Source organism: Nerophis lumbriciformis, linkage group LG09, assembly GCF_033978685.3.
Source record: "Nerophis lumbriciformis linkage group LG09, RoL_Nlum_v2.1, whole genome shotgun sequence".
NCBI classification, from domain to species: Eukaryota; Metazoa; Chordata; class Actinopteri; order Syngnathiformes; family Syngnathidae; genus Nerophis; species Nerophis lumbriciformis.
Window position 1 is genome coordinate 17615977 of NC_084556.2, and position 22168 is coordinate 17638144.

General features: G+C 38.9%; 1 protein-coding gene and 1 long non-coding RNA gene across 2 annotated transcripts in view; one reads left to right on the top strand and one right to left on the bottom strand.

The window, feature by feature from the left end:
* The window catches only part of LOC133607627 (neurexin-2-like), a 416009-nt gene that overhangs the window by 359398 nt on the left and 34443 nt on the right, over positions 1-22168 (bottom strand). The window lies entirely within an intron of this gene.
* On the top strand, positions 5499-21956 carry LOC133607632 (uncharacterized). The gene is made up of 3 exons (XR_009815431.1): positions 5499-5807; positions 17779-17861; positions 21432-21956. It is a non-coding gene; the product is annotated as an uncharacterized lncRNA (long non-coding RNA).

The following is a 22168-nucleotide window of genomic DNA, read 5'->3' on the forward strand; positions in this document are numbered from 1 at the left end:
GCTGACGCCGTTAGTCGAGGCGATCAACGATGAAAATGAAAGCCGAGGCATTGTTTAGCTGTTGATCTGCTAGAGCAGTGATTCCCCCATGAAGGCTTTATCTAGTGGTACACCAAAGAATCACTTAATTAAATATTCAAACACAGCGTTACAGTTCAAACTGTGTGTGACGTTACAGGCTAAAGCAAATACATATACATGGTAAATAAAACCTTTGCATTGTTTTTAATGACGATTTAGGCCTACTACGCTACTGTATTTTAATGTCGGTCTATATGGTGGTACATGGAGAGCCAATATTTTTCTGGGGTGGTACATAAAGTTTGAGAACCACTGCCCTAGAGGTAGCTAAAGTAGGTCTGTACTCTCTTTTATGTTACTAGTCCTCGCCTGCATGACAGCAAATAAACCACATTTCTTACAATTATAGTTATCACTGGAGGACGAGAAATAGCTGAACATGCAGCACACCAAGCAAAGAGCAGCAGAAGGCAAAAAGACATGCTAACCGCTAAACTATCTTAAATGTAAAGTAGTGAAACAAGAGAATAATGGGTGCTTCGTACACTTCCGCCGAATTACAGTGGAGAGTAACTACTATGAAGACCTTTGGCATACCACTATGTGAAATTAAATCAGGGAATGGATTAAGCAAAGAAGTCAAACTATATGTACTAATATGATCCAGTTTAAGAGGCTGTTCAAACAAAGTATTTATAAAGTACAAGAAAGAAGAATTTTGATAAACATCTTTAACCCTATTGAATTTCGGACATGATGTAAAGTGAGATGATATGAAACTGTGTGATGTATTATACTGTAAGTGTGTTCATGTTCGAAATAAACTAAAGAAAGAAAGAAAGAGATATTATTATTCTAATATGTGAACCATAACTGACTTAACTATTATTAAGAGATTTGTTGTGTTCATTGATGTAAATTGTGTTACAAAATGAGGACAGGAAGTGAATATGTGCTACTAAATTGCTATGAATTGGAAAAGGGGTAGGATTGAATAAGCTTGGCTTCTTCCCATTCCTTTTCGAACATGTTGTAAAGAGAAATGTAAATGTTTAAACTATATGATGCATCATATGTGGGCGGCATGGCGTAGTGGGTAGAGCAACCGCGCCAGAAACCTGAGGGTTGCAGGTTCGCTCCCCGCCTCTTACCATCCAAAATAATCGCTGCCGTTGTGTCCTTGGGCGGGACACTTCACCCTTTGCCCCCGGTGCCACTCACACCAGTGAATTGAATGATGAATGATAGGTGGTGGTCGGAGGGGCCGTTGGCACGCTTCAGTCAGTCTACCCCAGGGCAGCTGTGGCTATGAAAGTAGCTTACCACCACCAGGTGTGAATGAATGATGGGTTCTACATGTAAAGCGACTTTGGGTACTTAGAAAAGCGCTATACAAATCCCAGTTATCAGCTATCAGTTATCAGTATCACTTGTAATTGCATACATGTTCCAAATAAATTCAAACAAACCAACCAACCAATCGTACTGTCCATGGCCTACAAAGTTTGGGCCAAAGGAAACATATTCTAAGCATAGAAATTATTCAATGAACAAAACATACAAATAGTACAGTAGTATTTCCGCTAGACGTGATCAAACCAATCAGAGCAGACTGTTCAGTATCGAGGCCACTGATTGGTTCAGCCTCAGACAGCATTCCTATTGAATTCAACAAGTGTAACGGTGACTATGTGGTTGTTCTTCCATGACGGGAGGGCTCTCTTAATATTAAAAACGTATTTTCGGAAGGTCATAAAGAGTTTTTTTTATTATGATCTAGCTAAAAGAAATATTACATTTATTTACCACAGCCAATTAACAGCGATAAACGAGGGATTACTGTATACGTTAACAGTCAAATAAAGAGCTTTTTTAACCTACTTTGAAATGCTTTTTTTTAATATATTTTATTTGCCACATAAGATACTGTAATATATATTGTCAAGTGTCTGCAATAGAAAAAAACAATATATATATATATATATATATATATATATATATATATATATATATATGTTTTGAATCCCGCCTTGCAAACAAGTATAAACGTTACACGGGAAGCCTAACAAGACCTATGCCTTATAAGGCAAAGCGAACAAATTAACAGATTGTTCTTAGTCGTTTAGATTAGTCGACTATTTGAGAAGTGAATACAAACAATATTCGTGAGTGTCAGCACTACGCACAAAAGACAGAGACAATAGATAGATGGTTGGATATGAAAGAGTGGTTACTGCAGCTATCTATTTCTTGCTGTGTAGTAGATTTGAGCCTCGTTTTCTGGCCGTCTTCGGAGCCCTGTAACTGCATAATGTATATGCTGGCCAGGTAATATTGTGTTTTATGTCTCAACGGGTTCTGATAATGCTGCCGGAGCACATTTTGGTTTCACGGTGCAGTTTTTTTGTTCACCCCCCCTTCCTTTCCTCAAGCTGTCACAAAATAACAACGATGGATAAAGCTGAGAGGTGTGCAACGTGACGCCACACATCGAGAACGCCCACCTGAATGAGGATGGACGCTTTAACGTGTTTTCATTAACTGCCAACTCACATATGTTGCATTTAATAGGGCGTGCTTGTTTTATAAAGGCTGGCTTTAAATAGCGACACAGGGGGATTTATTTAGGAACATATTATTGTGGATATTGTACGGGTTCAGCTCCAGCCCAAATGTGCACTTTATGATTATGTTGACATACACTATGTATGTTTGTTTGTTTTGTTTTTTATATTCGACGGCACATTCAGGGTTAGCTTGCAATACATGTTTTAATTTGTCTTTTCCACATGGCACATACCTTTGTTGTTTTTAATTTGTTAGACCCCGGTGGAGCCTGCAGAAAAGTATTCTGACTTCAATTTCAAAATAAATTAATCAAGAATTACCACTGTGCCATCTTTTATCTCTTTTTTGTTCCTTATCACATTGATTCGAGTAGGAAATTGTACTTTTTCCTGAAAAAGCAGTTTAAAGAAGTCAAGAGCAGGGGTTTAATTGGCCTGTTGCATATTCTGAAAATAAATTCATTACAAATAACATATAATAGGGAAGGGATTCTTATGGCCTAGGGGTGAGCATCTCTACCTTAAATCACGAGTCGATATGAATCTCGACACATGGGTTACGATACGATTTACAGATGGAAGCTTTGCATGGTGAAAAGAAAATTAAATGTATCATGTATCATGTCAAAACAATGTCATGTGTGTATTTTTTTAATTGACACATACAAAACATGCGGTGCCTGCATTAATTATGAGCAAATAGTAGAAGTGTCATCTTCAAGGCATTGCAATCCATTAACTTAAAGAAAAGAAGATGTAAACAAAAGACTTTTGGAAAAGCTACCAGGTACTTACTGTTTTTTGCTCAGGTAGCAACAATTAAATACAGAGAAAAGCAAGCTGTGCATCAACAATTAGGTGCCAGCACGCAAACTAAACAGCAGCTTCAGTGTAGAACAGGGGTGTCAAACGTACGGCCTGGAACAGGTTTTCTTTCGGCCCGCGTGATGAGTTTGCCAAGTATAAAAATTAGCTGCTATTTTTTTTTTTTTTTTTTTTTTTTTTTAACGGAAGAAACTGCTGTTCTAAATGTGTCCACTGGATGTCACAATAGCAATTCTGTTAGGCAAGAAAATGATTTATACCAGGGCCAGGCAAGAGGTACACAGTAATGGGTGACTGTGGCTCCTCCTCCTTGACCCACATGAAACTTAAAACTGCCATTTTATGTCTTCTGCTTTGAACATATCGTCATTTGGCACCCTTGTTGGCCCATAACGTCTCTGTCAAACACGAGAAAAGTGAACTTAACCTTTTTGAATAGTTTTCACCTCCGCTTCTTACGATTTGCTGAGCTAGCACTGGATTCAATCCCAGAAAGACTGTGATTTAAAGTTTAATCCTGGCTTTGTAGATACACTGAGACGAAGTCTTAGCTCATTGGGCCCCATGCACCAATAAGTTCCTAACTTTTCCTCTTATCTTTCTTCCTGAGTGATTTCCTAAGAGGAGTCCATTCAAATTCATGACGTGTTCTTAAACGGACCAAGTGTTCCCACCTGCCGTTCTTAAGTTGCTGAATGCCAAATGGTTTGCGTGTACATGTCTATCATAAGTTGCATACAAACACGCCCTTATTTCCCCAATATGCATAAGTAAACAACTTTAATTCCGTAATTTGCATAGGTAAACGCCCTTAATTCCCCATACAAGGGCACAATTCCGGCGGAAGAGCCAAACATCAAACACACGGAGAAAACACAAACAGATTACAGAAGAGAAATTCGTATTATCCCGCGGGGGAAATACATAATGTCAAAACGTAAGTTTAAGAAAGGGAAAACTGCTGAGGTAGCCTAAAGCGTTCAAATAAATATTTGTCACTTCGGGCAAATAGGTCTACATGGTCGTGAAATATGCGGCATCTTGCAGTCGCAGCAAAATTATTTCCATTGTGTGATTTTATTTTTTTAAAGAGTCACCAATCACTAAATCAACGCCCCGGTAATTGATTGTGTGTGTGTGTGTGTGTGTGTGTGTGTGTGTGTGTGTGTGTGTGTGTGTGTGTGTGTGTGTGTGTGTGTGTGTGTACGCACACAGAATTTTGAAATGTCCATATATTGCTCATTTTGCTTTACGTCTGTGTCTGTGTGTCTGTCTTATCTATATATACACCTATATCTATATACCTATATATATATATATATATATATATATATATATATATATATATATATATATATCCATGTATCTATCTATATATATCTATATCTATATCTATCTATTTATCTATCTATGATATTAATTTAACATGAGACAATAGAAGTAAGGGAACTTGTCACACTTAAGAACAAATAGGCCACCCTAAGAGTGCTTTGGAGCACTCGTAGATTTTGTTCTTACCTACGAACAAATCCCAGCTCAGAAAACATTGGTGAATACAAAATCTCCTTAAAAACTTCGTAAGTGGGCCTAAGAACAACATTTGCTCTTGAGAACGGTTGCTGAATGGGGCACAATTTTTTTTGAAGCTGCACCAATTTCCTCAGAATTTTCAACAAACTTGAAGTTTTTTGTCCAGAGGATTATTTGTGATTTGTACGTTTTCATAATGTGCTTGTTCTATTTTTGGCCTAAGTAAAACAAAGAAAACCACCTGGAGTTGTCTTTATTTTTAAGTTATCATGCCATTATTTTACCATTACGGCCCACTTGGGAATATATTTTCCTCTATGCGGCCCCTGAGCTACAATGAGTTTGACACCCCTGGTGTAGAAGCTCAAATACTTGTATTTCCTATTTCGAATGCATTAAAAAAATACAACCGTCGTCATGTCTCTCATAAAGAAAGTGAACGATAAGCAACATTCCAAAAAAAAAAAGTGCAGTTCCCCTTTAGGTGGCGTTCACTTGAACCCTTTGAGGATGAATCGTTGTGTTACAAACTTTTGTGTGGCGTTGCTTCTTATTTGTGATTATTCCAAGCTGATTTGTTATGCAGCAGCTGAACCGAATTTGACAGCGTGTCATAATTACGACCATCAGCTGAACAAAAAAAACCCCAAAACAGACGCAGTATCATTAGTCCAGAAGGACTGACCCAATTAAAAACAAAGTAGCGGTACTTGGTATACATCCTTAATGAACAGTGTAGTCGGTGATGTGATTACCTCGCAGAGTTGGGGCTGCAAGTCTTTCAAACCAGTCGGTAGGTCTGCTAGCATTAGCATCCTTAGCTCCCTCATCGCCGGCTTGAGTGTCTCGATGCCATCACAACAGGTAAGTGCTTGGATTAGCTACTTTATTGTTGCTCTCGAAACGCTACAAATGGCCTTATTTTTATTCAACGAACCATTCTTTAAAAAAAAAAAAAAAATCCAAACATTAGATTTAATATCTGGGGGTGCATTGTTTGTTAACGGTTTCGGCGCTGTCTCTCGTATTAGGTCATCACAGAAATCTCGCAAAATGAGAGCGGCCATATTTCGTAGTAGATCTACAACAACCAATTCATGACTTTCCAACCGGACAGCGACCGATCCACACTATGTATAGATCGATCCAGCGGATCCCTAAAAATATGTATTCATATCTCTAAAGTTAAAATCAATTATCAGTTTGTACCGATTAATTTTTAAACCCCTCATACGGGTGGATCTCGCATTAGATGAAGAGTGGGAAGGTAATCATTTTGAAATGGAGTCTGCTAAAAAGGACGAAAAACGACACTATGTAGCAAATGACACTGTGGTCAAAGTTGGAATTGCCATAAAACACATTTTAAGATATTCAACACTCTACTGTTATCTGGCGGCTAAAGTGAATAGTGTACGACAACCGTCAAGCAGCTAAGTAAGAGGAACATTAAATATGATAAATGGAACATTTTTATCTTAAAACGTTTGGTGTCTTCTTATATTCAGGATTGTTCGGGTCAATATGGTCATGACATCAGCTGTGGGCCACAAGGATGTGGGGAAAATATATGTACAGTCGTGGTCAAAAGTTTACATACACTTGTAAAGAACATAATGTCATGGCTGTCTTGAGTTTCCTATAATTTATAATATTATAATTTTTTTGTGATAGAGTGATTGGAGCACATACTTGTTGGTCACAAAAAACCTTCATGAAGTTTGGTTCTTTTATGAATTTATTATGGGTCTACTGAAAATGTGACCAAATCTGCTGAAGAATTTGGAGGTAATCCTCCTTTTTCATTGTGCCATTTACTCTCTGTAAAGCACCAGTTCCAGAGCATAATACTACCACCACCATGCTTGACGGTAGGTATGGTGTTCTTGGGATTAAAGCCCTCACATTTTCTCCTCCAAACATATTCATCTGACCATATAACTTTCCTCCAGAAGGTCTTGTCTTTGTCTATGTGATGTCAGATGAAACAAAAATTGAGCTGTCAAGCATGGTGGTGGTGGTATTATGCTCTGGGCCTGTTTTGCTGCCAATGGAACTGGTGCTTTAAATGGGACAATGAAAAAAGAGGATTACCTCCAAATTCTTCAGGACAACCCAAAGTCATCAGCCCGGAGGTTGGGTCTTGGGCGCAGTTGGGTGTTCCAACAGGACAATGACCCCAAACACACGTCAAAAGTGGTACAGGAATGGCTAAATCAGTCTACCATTAAGGTTTTAGAATGGTCTTTCCAAAGTTGTGACTTAAACGTGTGGACAATGCTGAAGAAACAAGTCCATGTCAGAAAACCTAAAAATTTAGCTGTACTGCACCAATTTTGTCAAAAGGAGTGGTCAAAAATTCAACCAGAAGCTTGCCAGAAGCTTGTGGATGGCTACCAAAAGCGGCTTATTGCAGTGAAACTTGCCAAGGGACATGTAAGCAAATATTAACATTGCTGTATGTATACTTTTGACCCAGCAGATTTGGTCACATTTTCAGTAGACCCATAGTGAATTCATAAAAGAACCAAACTTCATGAATGTTTTTTGTGACCAACAAGTATGTGCTCCAATCACTTTATCGCAAAAAAATAAGAGTTGTATAAATTATTGGAAACTCAAGACAGCCATAACATTATGTTCTTTACAAGTGTATGTAAACTTTTGACCACGACTGTATATTTATTTGTGGTCAGTGCTAAAGGAGGCTTCAGCACAGGATGCCATTAAAACTGGAACTGCCACTGTCGGGGTGAGACTAAGTCCATGATTGTGTATGTTTAATGATCCATTTGTCTGAAGCTCATAAAGTGCTTTCATATAAGTAAAACGAATGCAAAAGCTAATCACAAAATCCAGTATTATTTGCCAAAATGTCACTATTACTGCATATGTTAATAATTAATCCTCGTTTTCCTTGCATAACTGTACAACTTAAAAGCAGTCCAGTATTGTGCTTCATTGTGTGGTTTGTATTTAACTGTGTCACCCGTTAGGTTTGCTGCTTAAATGTCTATTAAAATGTTAACTACAAGTACGGTAATAGTCTCTAACACGTTGTAATGTGGATGAAAATAACCCTGTTTACCGCTAGTAAGGAAATGGCGGTGGGCGGGCGTTGAGGCACCTTTAGTCCAAACAGTGTCACTGTAACAGCATGTGACCTTTGGAGGACACACAACATTAACACTTGTTGGCATGCCTACAGATTTTATGTCTGGAAATAAGCGATGAAGATACGCCGCTTGAAGGCATGCATTAACTATGTCCGTAATTGCTGTTTAAGTGAGCGGCATTTGCTGATCTTGTCTTTAAATGCAAATGTGGAAGAAGGGCATCCAGACCTGCCAATATGGAGGCAAACCTGTCAAAAGCGGGAAATGGCCCTAATGCGCGCTGAACTGAACATGGATTGCTGACTTATGTTCTTGCGGGAATTGTATAAGACATTGTATGGGCGACTTGTCCAGGGTGTACACCGCCTTCCGCCCGAATGCAGCTGGGATAGGCTCAAGCACCCCCGCGACCCCAAAAGGGACAAGCCGTAGAAAATGGATGAATGGATGGATGTACACTTAAATTAGCATGACCGTCACCGTGCCAACGGCTACATTGTTTTTGCCATTTCAAAGATTCAGATGAAAAAGTTATTGTCACAAAATATATTTTGTTTTTTTTCATATCAATACAGAATAGAATATAATAGAATGGACTTTTTTGTTTATTTATTTATTGTTTATTAGATTAAGGACTCCAACTTAAGGTGCTGCAGTGGGAACAAATATGGGGTAAAAATAAATTACACAAGAGGTAATAAAGAAAAAAAAAAACTAAGAATTTAAATAAACAGACTACTATCCAATAAAAATAATAAGCAATCCTGTACAATATACAAAACACTATACAAAATACTGTACAATATACAGAACAAGACAAGAGTACCGGAGTAATAAATAAAATGTCAGGCTTGTCCCTGACAGTTTGACTGTGTTTTAGTTTTTCCTCTGCGTTTGTCTTAGTTTCCTGTCAGCGCTAATATTTTGTCTTCATTTCCTGATTGTCTCCCTGAGTGCTCCTTCCCCTCAGCTGTGGCTGATTGGCACCTGGCCACACCTGGTGTCAATCAGCCAGCTGCTATTTAAACCTGCCCTCCCCTCCAGTCAGTGCTGGATTATTGTAGTGTCTACCTGTCATTGTCGATGTCACTACTACCTGTCATACTACTTGTCGTTGTAGCTCTGTCTACTTTTGTTCACTCTGCTCATGTCATAGTTCCTTCGTGTCACAGTAAGTGTTTTTGTTTCTTGTCCACAGTTAGCCTTTGTGCTATTTTAGTTCTTAGCCAAGTTTGTTCTTCGCCTTATGCGCGCCTTTTGTTTGTACCCTTTTGTTTGTTTTTTTGCTATAGTATTAAATCATGTTTTCTCGCTCAATGCTTGCCGTCATCTCTGCATCTTGGGGTTTGTCACCAACAAACTCTGACATAACAATCAGTGTCAGATGTATTGCACTCGAAGGGTAATATTGCACAGTAGGGTATTAGGGTAGGATATTGTATAGGGGTGACTTATTATTATAAGTTAGAGTTCAAGATAGTGACAGCAATATATTTACAAATAATCACAACCAGTTAATAATGATATGTATATTCTTATGTTATCACCGTGCTTTATTATCTACTGTATCATTGGATTCTTTAATGCTGAGAATTTAAATAAATCCCAATAAATCAGAAGCTCCCAATCAATAGTTGCGCGTTCATATAAAAACTAGGATTTTGCTTCATAAAAACTCCGTAAACATCAAATTTCTATTATCTTCACATACAGAGTTATTACCTTTCCAGTGTTGACAGACATCCGATAATCGTATTTGTACACTAATTTTACACTCGGCACGAGTCAAGATCAATAACTCCCAGAATCCCATGAGGTGTGATAATTGGACCCCTTCAATGCATGGTTATTAGCAAGCCGATACATCCTGGTGGCTGCAGGTGGGAGAACTGTTCTACTCTATTCTTCTACAGTGGTGTAAGGTTACTTACAGTAAAACTGCATTATAAGCTATACTGCACATCGTTTGTGGTAAAGTTGTACTGTAGCACATCGTCCTAAACAATGTCAATAATTGTCCTCTAAATACGAAATAAAATGTACATTTTAAAGTGGAACTGAAATTTTTGCCCAAATTTATTTGATAAAACCCAACACCAAGAATAGACATTTGAAAGGCATTTTAAAATAAATAAAGAATAGTGAACAACAGGCTGAATAAGTGTACGTTATATGAGGCATAAATAACCAACTGAGAACGTGCCTGGTATGTTAACGTAACATATTATGGTAAGAGTCATTCAAATAACTATAACATATAGAACATGTTATAGTTAAACATGTTATATTGTTTACCAGTCGCACCCCCGGCCAAACTATGAAAAATACGGTATATAGCACTTTTCTCTCGTGACTCAAAGCGCTTTTACATTGTGAAACCCAATATCTAAGTTACATTTAAACCAGTGTGGGTGGCACTGGGAGCAGGTGGGTAAAGTGTCTTGCCCAAAGGACACAACGGCAGTGACTAGGATGGCGGAAGTGGGGATCGAACCTGCAACCCTCAAAGTTGCTGGCACGGCCACTCTACCAACCGAGCTATACCGCCGATTGTCATATCCAATCTGGTAATGGTGTACTTTTGGAAAATATGCTGATCTAAAAATAGCATAACCAGTTGATTTGTTGTAATTTTGTCAGACAATGGCTGCATGAAGGACGCTTCTGACCACACCTCACTGCAGGAACAGCACACCCACAAGTGCATTAATGCTAGCAAGTATGTAAACAGAACCCAATCAGCAAGAAAAAAAAGGCAAACAAATCAGTCAAAGATGCCCTAGTGCCAGGTGTTAGCCATGGCCCCTTAGCTGCATCTGCTCCTACACGTGCTTCAGCTACAGCCAATCAGATTGCACTTGAGCAGTCTCGCTGTCACTTGTACACCGCATCGAATATTCCAGCTTCCTGAACAGCAGGACGATGGATGTTCAGCAATTCAAATACGAGATGGGGAAGGTTCAAGTTACCCTTCTTCCTCATTCTACTTCCTGGGCTGTCAAATGCACTGAAATAACACAGCGTACCTTTAGTTAAGCAGACGATTATTGCTCCTTAATAATTCATGCGCAGGCCAACAACAACCATTTCAATCTCACTGTATATTTTCTGAATAATACCTAGTAGTTTTTATTTTATTTTTTTAATTTAGCCTTTATTTAACCAGGTGATATCCCATTGAGATCAAAGATCTCTTTTCCAAGGGAGACCTGGCCAAGGGGGCAGCAGCAAGGTTACATTAAAAAAACAGTAAACACATAAAACATCACATTTACAACATTAAAACTTGCTCACATAACACATGTGCATACAGACAAGGTAGACTGCAATCCTTTCACAGAAGCTTTAAACTCATTCAATGTAACAAGAGTTTGTGTCATGATCCGTGGTCCGGATCACGTTTTGTTTAGTTATGTTTGGTTAGTTTTGGACTCCTTTTGTTATTGCTTGTGCACCTGTGAGTTTGTTTCGTCACCATGGTTACTTATTATTTTCACCTGCCGCTTGTGTTCCCGACGCGCACCTGTTTTCCATCACTGACACTATTTAAACCTGCCTTTCTGTTCACTCGTCCTGTGCTCCTTGTTTGCGGTAAGCTACATTCACGTTCTTGTATTTCATGTTCCAGACTCCTGTGCTAAGTGTTAGCCTTAGCTTCCCGTGCGTTCGGCACGCTTTTCTTTTGCTTGTTTTCTGTTTGTTATGTAAATAAATCACCTCATACCTTCACGTTTATGTCCGGAGTGTCCGTGTTGCACTGAAGGAACGATCCCGCATCAATATGCGACCCCCTCATGACAGTTTGAAGTTTAATATTCGATTGTAGGTTATTCCAAGCCTTCGGTGCTGAAAACCTAAATGCTTTCTTGCCCAGTTCAGTTCTTACTTTGGGGACGACAAATTGCAGGACATTCATTGAACGAAGATTGTGACTTCCTTGTTTCTTAGTTAAAAAACAAGACAGATAAGATGGAGTGATACCCAGAATGGTTTTGTAGATGAAAACATACCAATGATTGAGGCGTCGAGCACATAAAAATGTCTAGTTAACCATTGAGTATAATACGCAATGGTGAGTAAGGGGAGCGCAGTTGGTGATGAATCTCAATGGCCGAGGCGAGCATTTTTCAAGCACAAACTCGGTGACTAAAATTGTGGTCATAGCGTACGCTCGTCTTCTAGTGCCAACTTTGGCTGAATCCTGAGTAGGAATTTGTAAACAGGAAATTACAGACCATTCCACCTACCGGAACACCTGTGGTGAAAATAACAGGCAATTTCACTGTCTATTTCACGGACATACGGCGATATGAGGCGAGCATTGTACCAATCAGAGGCCGACGTGCGTGCATGTGCATACCTGACTTTCAATCCACATGTGGACTCGCCTGCTTAACAAGCTCACAGCCACTCTGCAAAACAAGTGGCATAATGACCCAGATTGCGACATAACCTACAGCACGCTGCGGGTGTCTGACTGCAGGGCTCCTGGCTATGTGTTTTACATTGTGTAGATGGAACCACAGTGTATTACTCCAGCAACGCCCCTTAGAAGTAAAATGCAAATCCTCCATTGGCCCAAAGGTGTAGCGAGACAAAGATCTCAACAGTGACCTTTTTTTGTGTGTGTCTTCACCATCCAGGGACATAATCCCTGTTTGGCTGTGCAGCTGGCATGCAATTGAGTCACGCGTCAGCCCTGATTAGAAGCAACAGTGGTCCGCGGGCCCCGTTCCTCTGCCAGAGCCAGGAGAGGGAAAAGGCCAGGGCCACCAAGTTCAGTCTGTGGATGTGACCTTGATGGGCTATGATAGAGAGGAAGCGACACAATTCGCAATGCCACACAATATCTCTAACCTTCCACTGCGACACTGTGCATGCTCAAGCCACTGACTAATACCGCGCGCACACACACACACAAACACACTACGTCAACTCTGGTCCGCGATTAATTCCAGCAGTCTCCTCCTCCACGCCATCCAATCATCCATCTCTCTTTGCATATTGGCTGCTGCCTTTGTGCGAGGTATCTTAATTTCAAATATGATTTGCTTTTCATGCTCAGCAGCTGCTATGCTAATTTAAAAGAGATGGCGGCTTAAAGGGAGTCCACGTAACCAGCTGAACGAGGAGCAAGGATGTACCATGCACCTAAATTCTATTACACAAAGTAAATGAGAAGTAACACTATTCATTACCTTATTGTATTATCACACTATATAATAATTGGAATGTATTGTTTTTGTTAGCAAGTAGGATTACGCAAAGACGACGACAGCAATTCTGTGAGTATGCAGGTGACAACGTATTCAAATTTGCTGCGCAAATTCAGGATCTCCCCTCTTGTTACTGTTCCATTTTTTATCATTTTTCCTAATTCATGGGTGAATAATGCATTGCTTGATGAAAAATGCAGACATACACAGGAGCTGAGTATCCAAGAAGACGTACAATTTAGGAGTTACAGGCTTATATGTGGCATAATATTATAAAAACACAGTCATTTGACACATGACAGCGACTATGCAGCCTAATTTCGTGACGACCTCCTTAGAGTTTAATAATAAATCAGAAACATCAAGCAGCTGAATTGGGCCAAAAATGGATAAGTGTGGAGATAGTGTTTTGCATTTTTCCCATCATGCTTTGTAATGGATTTAGTGGGTGTCATTCTGAATTTTTTTATGGTAAATGGATGTTTTTTTTTACAATATCTACAAATTGTGTTATATTGTGTTATGTGTGACTATGTCTGTTGGCATTTTTTGTTGGTTCGATATTTTATTTTGTTTGCACCATGACTAGGGAAGATTGTTTGCAATGGGTCAGGTAAATGAGTAAATGTTGCACTTAGATTCATTCAAAGTGTGCTAATTGGTCATGGGCCTGAATTACTTATAGTGTCCACAAGATAGATACAAAGCATCCATCCATCCATTTTTCTACCGCTTATTCCCTTCGGGGTCGCGGGGGGCGCTGGAGCCTATCTCAGCTACAATCGGGCGGAAGGCGGAGTACACCCTGGACAAGTCGCCACCTCATCACAGGGCCAACATAGATAGACAGACAGCATTCACATTCACATTCACACACTAGGGCCAATTTAGTGTTGCCAATCAACCTATCCTCAGGTGCATGTCTTTGGAGGTGGGAGGAAGCCGGAGTACCCGGAGGGAACCCACGCAGTCATGGGGAGGACATGCAAACTCCACACAGAAAGATCCCGAGGCCAGGATTGAACTCACGACTACTCAGGACCTTCGTATTGTGAGGCAGACGCACTAACCTTTCTTCCACCATGCTGCCCTAGATACAAAGCAGCAGCAAATAAATTGACTTTAAAAATTAATTGAAATCTCTCTGCAGCCAGATTCCTTATTAATCCCACAATATCTTGCATCCTCAAAATTCTACAGACAATACCCCATAATGACAATGTAACAAGTTATTTTTATTTTTTTTTGCATAAAAACGTTTGCAAATTTTTTTAAAATTTTTTTTTAACCCATCATATGTACATAAGTATTCAAAGTCTTTGCTCAATACTTTGTTGATGCACCTTTGGCAGCAATTACAGCCTCAAGTATTTCTGAATACAACGTCACAAGCTTGGCACACCTATCTTTGGGCAGTTTCGCCCATTCCTCTTTGCAACACCTCTCAAGCTCCATCAGGTTGGATGAGAAGTGTTGGTTTTCATCCAGGTTGTCTCTGTACATTGCTGCATTCATCCTCTTCTAGACAAGTAGGTGACCAAGAACCCGGTGATCACTCTGTCAGAGCTACAGCATTCCTCTGTGGAGAGAGGAGAACCTTCCAGAAGGGCAATTCACCAATCAGGCCTGAATGTAGAGTGGCCAGACGGAAGTCGTTTCTTAGTAAAAATGTTGCCAACATGCACCTGAAAGACTCTCAGACCATGAGAAACAAAGATCTCTGGTCTGATGAGACAAAGATTGAACTATTTGGCATGAATGCCAGACGTCATGTTTGGAGGAAACCAGGCAGCAATCATCACCAGGCCAATACCATCCCTATAGTAAAGCATGGTGGTGGCAGCATCATGCTGCAGGGATGTTTTTCAGCGACAGGAATTGGGAGACCAGTCAAGGTAGAGGGAAAGATGAATGCAGCATTATACAGAGACAACCTGGATGAAAACCAACACTTCTCATCCAACCTGATGGAGCTTGAGAGGTGCTGCAAAGTGGACTGGGCAAAACTGCCCAAAGATAGGTGTGCCAAGCTTGTGGCATTGCATTCAAAAAGACTTGAGGCTGTAATTGCTGCCAAAGGTGCATCAACAAAGTATTGAGCAAAGACTGTAAATACTTTTATGTAGGTTAGGTTGTTTTTAATGATTATTTTAATTTAGCAAAAACAATAAAAAAGCACTGAAGAAAATCACTTTATAAATATAATTCACTTTACTTAAAATATAAAACAAAACTGTCAACAGAACAGTAAAATTTGATTAAACCCCAATGTTATTTGTTAGTAGACTTTTGGCAAGTATTGGAAAATGTTCTTGTTCTGTTGGCAGATTATTTTGCTGATTAGTAAAGTACAGTAGTACCTGTACTTACAAGTGTAATTGTGACAGAGCTCTTGATTAACCTTCCATCCCATCCATTTTCTACCGCTTATCCCTCTCCATTAAAATCAATTTAATTAGTGCGTGGCACTACAACATAGCACAGTTTGTAACATGCCTTTTAAGAAGAAAAACAAACTTTTAGTTAAGAACTATTGTATAAAAAACAATACAATGGAATGTTTACATATTATTTTAAAATTCTTGGCTGGCGATCTGCTTCAGAATGGTGCAGACTAGCGGTGATACGCTTGAATGACTTCCCCAAAATGGTGATATGTCTATCGTGTTTTGGAGCTTACGCTAATTTCACCCTCTGCATGACGCAAGATCAATAACTCCCAGAATCCCATTAGGTATAATATTTAGCACCAGGCCCGTCACAACTGGGTAAGCAAATTATAGGCAATTGCCTAGGGATCCCAGCTGAAAGGGGTCCCCCTTGATGACGACTAGTCATGTATTCAAATTTAACAGCAACAACAACTTTGTGATTCTATGACCAGAAAATACAATGACAATATTAGAATAACGTCAAAGACCTTGTCGGAATCCCCCTTCCGGCAGCCAAAGTTTGTATGCACAATGACACTGACAAAGAGGAATGAATTAATGACAATGACACTAGCACAGTGTCAATGAATTAATGACAATGACACTAGCACAGTGTCAAAGACATTGTCGTAATCCCCTTCAAGGGGCCCTCCTAGCAGCCAACACACTTAGAAGCGTTGAAATACGGTTAAAAAATAAAACAAATTTACCCTTCAGGAAGCCAGAAGTGGAAGAGGAATCACAAGAAGAGTGAGAAGAAACAACAAAGGACCGGTGAGACTTCAACTTTGTGGCTCTATGGCCACTTTAAAACTACTGCATGCACGCCAACCTATCTTAATGCGGATGTAAATACCGTATTTTTCGGATTATAAATCGCTCCGGAGTATAAATCGCACCGGCCAAAAATGCATAATAAAGAAGTTAAAATACATATATAAGTCGCACTGGAGTATAAGTCGCATTTTTTGGGGGAAATTTATTTGATAAAATCCAACACCAAGAATAGACATTTGAAAGGCAATTTAAAACAAATAAAGAATAGTGAACAACAGGCTGAATAAGTGTATGTTATATGACGCATAAATAACCAACTGAGAACGTGCCTGGTATGTTAACGTAACATATTATGGTAAGAGTCATTCAAATAACTGTAACATATAGAACATGCTATACGTTTACCAAACAATCTCTCACTCCTAATTGCTAAATCCCATGAAATCTTCTTCCTCAAATATTGTTTGATATTTTACGGTAATAGGTTAATAATTTCACACATAAGTCGCTCCAGAGTATAAATCGCACCCCCGGCCAAACTATGAAAAAAACTGCGACTTATAATCCAAAAAAACCGGTATCCACCATGCACGCCAGAACAGATGTGCTTCATGCCTTTAAATAGGCTTCGTTAGCCATGTAGTTAGTGTTCAAAAATAGGAATAAGCTAATATTTATTTTAGAGCAAATAAAAATAAACAAATAAAGCTTTAAATTGCTATGCCCCTAACCCCCTCCTCAAATTGTCATCTCTGACTCCAGTGATGATGTAATTCTCTTGTCTGACTGTTAAAGTGCCCTTTTTAACATCCATCCATCCATCCATTTCTACAGCTTGTCCCTTGCGCAGGGGGACAGCTGCAGTCGGGCAGAAGGCGGGGTACATCCTGGACAAGTCACTACCTCATCACAGGGCAAACACAAATAGACAGACAACATTCACACTCACAGACTAGGGCCAATTTAGTGTTGCCAATCAGCCTACCAGGTGTTTGGAGGTGCAAATTCCACATAAGACCTTCGTATTGTGAGGCACACACACTAACACCTGTGCTGCCTCCTTTTTAACATATTACACTAAATGGTACATCAACTGTGCACACATACAGTACATAGATACATACATATTTCATCTTTTGTTTTACATATTCACACTCTCTGCAAATACAGTCACTTATGGACATTTCAAATTTTCAAATGTAGAACCTGTGGTAATATCCTTGTAACAAGTTCTCAACTGTTGCACTCTTTGCATGCAGAATGTGCTTGATAAATTTGTTCTTGTTTTCAACAGTGCCATCAACTTCACCTCATGTTTCTGAGGAGGACAAAGACATCTTGAGTCCACACCAGTGCTGATGCAACAGAAGCTTGGAAGTATGTTCAAATAAAAACAATATGTTTACATTTTTTGTTTGGTTATTCTTATTTGATCTATTAACTATTTAAAAAGAGGTTGTTTTTTTATGTACATTTTAAATATTTTGTGTTTTATGAATGATATTTGCACATTTTATATTATATTTTGTATGTTAAAATAATATCTAAATGACAAACATTTATCCATGAAAATATGGAAAAGCTGCTGATGGTGCATTTGACAGAGAATCAGCTGGAGAGAGATATCTAAGGTTAAAGCTTAAATTATTATTACATTACTTCATAAAACTACTGTACTTGTTATAGTTGTACATCATATTATATTGTTTTTTACAATATTTCTACATCTAAAAGTTTTTAGTTTTTTTTAAAAGGCATGTTCCATGTTACACTAGTGCTGTTTTGGGGGGCCAAGGACCCAAAAGTACATCTTGGTTTGATTTAAGGTAATTTCGAACATATTCCCATATTCGGACACATATTTCAACATGTCTGATAGGAAGTAGGAAGAAGCACAGCTTACTAACCCTAACCATTTTCCATATCACACACAGCAATCACTACATGTGTTGACTTCCTGTATTCAATATACGTGATTCACAAAAGCTATTTTTTCTGTACATTTTAAATATTTTGTGTTTTATGAATGATATGTGCACATTTTATATTATATTTTGTATACATATTTATATTTATTCAAGTTAGGAGAATTTTCTGTTTTGTATTAATTGTAATTTTACACATTTGACAGATTGTGTACATATTAAGCGTGTCAAAGAAATTGTATTTTCAAATGAGTCGCGATTCTTATTTGTAAGGATTCCTAATCGTTTAAAAAAAACAAAAATACATTTTTTAATACAATTTTTAGATAGAACAATACAATAAATAAAAATAGGAAAACAAAATATGTAAACGTAATGTTTGTATTTCAATATACTTCTTATAATAATAGCCTTTATATTGTAGTAATCTGAACAGATCGATGTTATGCAATCCAAGTTTGCCTTACAGTGTCCGAAAAGTCTGCAATTCCTTATTTTCAATGAATTGACCGACATTTCATTGTCCACTGTTTAAATATCCTTATACAAATGGCAAATAATGTTGGACTAGACAGCAGCCCTGCCTGGTAGGGCTGTGAATCTTTGGGTGTTCCACGATTCGATTCAATATCGATTCTTGGGGTCACGATTCGATTCAAAATCAATTTTTTTTTTTTAATTCAACACGATTCTCGATTCAAAAACAATTTTTTTCCCGATTCAAAACGATTCTCTATTCATTCAATACATAGGATTTCAGCAGGATCTACCCCAGTCTGCTGACATGCAAGCAGAATAGTAGATTTTTGTAAAAAGCTTCTATAATTGTAAAGGACAATGTTTTATCAACTGATTGCAATAATGTACATTTGTTTTAACTATTAAATGAACCAAAAATATGAGTTATTTTATCTTTGTGAAAATATTGGACACAGTGTGTTGTCAAGCTTATGAGATGCGATGCAAGTGTAAGCCACTGTGACACTATTGTTCATTTTTTTATTTTATTTTTTTATAAATGTCTAATTATAATGTCAATGAGGGATTTTTAATCACTGCTATGTTGAAATTGTAACTAATATTGATACTGTTGTTGATAATATTATTTTTGTTTCACTACTTTTGGTTTGTTCTGTGTCGTGTTTGTGTCTCCTCTCAATTGCTCTGTTTATTGCAGTTCTGAGTGTTGCTCGGTCGGTTTTGGTTTTGGAATTGGATTACATTGTTATGGTATTGCTGTGTATTGTTTTGTTGGATTGATTAATAAAAAAAAAAAATTAAATTAAAAAAATATATATTTAAAAAAATAAATAAATAAATCGATTTTTTTACAATGAGAATCGATTCTGAATCGCACAACATGAGAATCGCGATTCGAATTCGAATCGATTTTTTCCCACACCCCTCCTGCCTAGTGCCCTTCTCCAAAGTGAATGCTGCTGTCAGCGATCCATCCATTTTTACCGCTTTTCCCTTTCGGGGCGAGGGGGGTGCTGGAGCCTATCTCAGCTGCATTTGGGTGGAAGGCGCCCTGACAACATTCACACTCACATTCACACACTAGGGCCAATTTAGTGTTGCCAATCAACCTATCCCCAGTTGCATGTCTTTGGAGGTGGGAGAAAGCCGGAGTACCCGGAGGGAACCCACGCAGTCACGGGGAGAACATGCAAACTCAACACAGACAGATCCCGAGCCCGGGATTGAACTCAGGACCTTCGTATTGTGAGGCACACACACTAACCCCTGTAGCACCGTGCTGCCATTCCCTTTAATTCTGGCTGTTTGATAAAGTGTTTTAATACATTCAACTGATTTTTTGTTGAAACCCAATCTTTCTAAAATATGGTACAGAAATGTTTAATTAACCCTATCGAATGCCTTTTCTGCATCATGACTTAATATTGTGGCTTTATTTTCATGCTGTATTTTGTCAATCAAATGTAATGTCAAGATTACCAAATTGGTCAGCATTGTGGTATTTCTCATGCTTTCACAACTCTCAACTGTATTTGGATTCATTTCCTTATATGGAAAATAGGGGGTGTTGCCTATGCACATTCGGAGCAGGTGGCAAAAAACTGTTGAGTTGTGCACAGGTGAGAACATTCAAGATTTCCTAAGAACAAAACAGGAGACAGTAGTTAAGAATATATATCGGTGAATCAAACTCACGCTCGTCGACAAGCGTAACTTTTACAAGACTTTTAAAAAATCCCTGTTTACGAGATTGTAGTGGCGTAAACATCCCCTTAGCTCTGACCCTACTTTTCATCTGCAGTATATTACAAACTCATCCCCTGAAATGTCATAGGAAGCATCTAAGATGACAGTCGTCTGGTGAATCAGATGACGAGAGTGTTAAAGGTGCCGCTGCACGGGTAGAAATCCTGTATGTGTGCCAGATTAGGACTGACATGAGCCAAAACAACAAACACAGCATTTGTTGTGAGCTGGAAATATACATGGAGCAGGACTGCTGGGAAGAAAACCTGCAGTTCAACAAAAAGGAAAGCTGGTTGCTAAAAATACGATGCATGCTGGGGGAATTTGCTTCATTGTTAAGATGGCTCTCATTTAAGGGGGGGGCTCACTTAAGAGCAGAATCACTTTTAAACAAGTGTCTGAGCACACAGTCAACAATTCAGCCAAGCAGCATTGATATATTCAGCAACAGATCGGAGACGCAAAAAACAATTCAACGGTGGCGAGAGGCAAGAAAACAAAAGGATGTGGTGGATGTGTAAGTGTAACCCGATTCAGGTGGACAGGAAACGAATGCGGCCTTGTGAATAAACCTCCCTCACTCTCATGAAATGCAATGTGCTGGCGTTGGGACTAGAATTTGCAAAGCAAATACGGCAGCAGCAGCAGCAGGATGCATCGGGGGACTCGTGACGGATATAAGCCACATGATTGATGATTTTTTTTTTTAAATACATATAGTATATAAGGTGTGATTGACTCTCAGTGAGATATTAAGTAACCACTCGTTTAATTACGTTGTCAATTTTCCGTACAGCTTATCCTGCTCAGGGGTGGAGTCTATCCCAGCTGACTGAGGGTTGAAAGATGGCCTATGATCACCAGTCAATCTGGGGAGATGGCGAATGAGAGACGCAAGTAAGCTACGTGAACCACTGCACTACCTAGAACCACTTCTGCTGACCTTTGTGTAGGACACCATTGCATCACTGAGTGTTTAATACTGCGGTGGCCTTATAAGCAGGGCTGTTCCGCGCCGCAACCACTAGGGCACATGGACAAAAGGTTCTGACCAATTTCAAGTTAATTTAGAGGCCCGGTTTATATTAGTCACATTTGGAGCCTTGGAGGGGATCAATCTGTTTAGCTATTTGCACAATTAAATCCCAGCATAATTCAAAGATGAAAATGGGTGCCTCAAACATGGGCACAAAAAGCCTTACCTTGTAAGGTAAGCGAGATTAGCACCATACATGATGCAGTGCAGTAAACTACAAACATGTACTGACCTTCATAAAGAAAAAGTTATTTTTTTATTCTATCTGGAGATGTATGCGAACCAACAGGTGGTGCCAAGCCAAGTCTCACTAGATGAATCATAGCTTTTCTTCCTGTCACACACTAACACGCCAGTGACCTATAAATGCACTGGGGAGACACACAGCCACACATGAAAAAAAACAAGTTATGATGCTACGTTTAAAACAACGGTGGTCAATGAATCAGAGTTTTTGAACAACTGTTGGGCAGTAAAGAAATACGATAAAAGTTGTA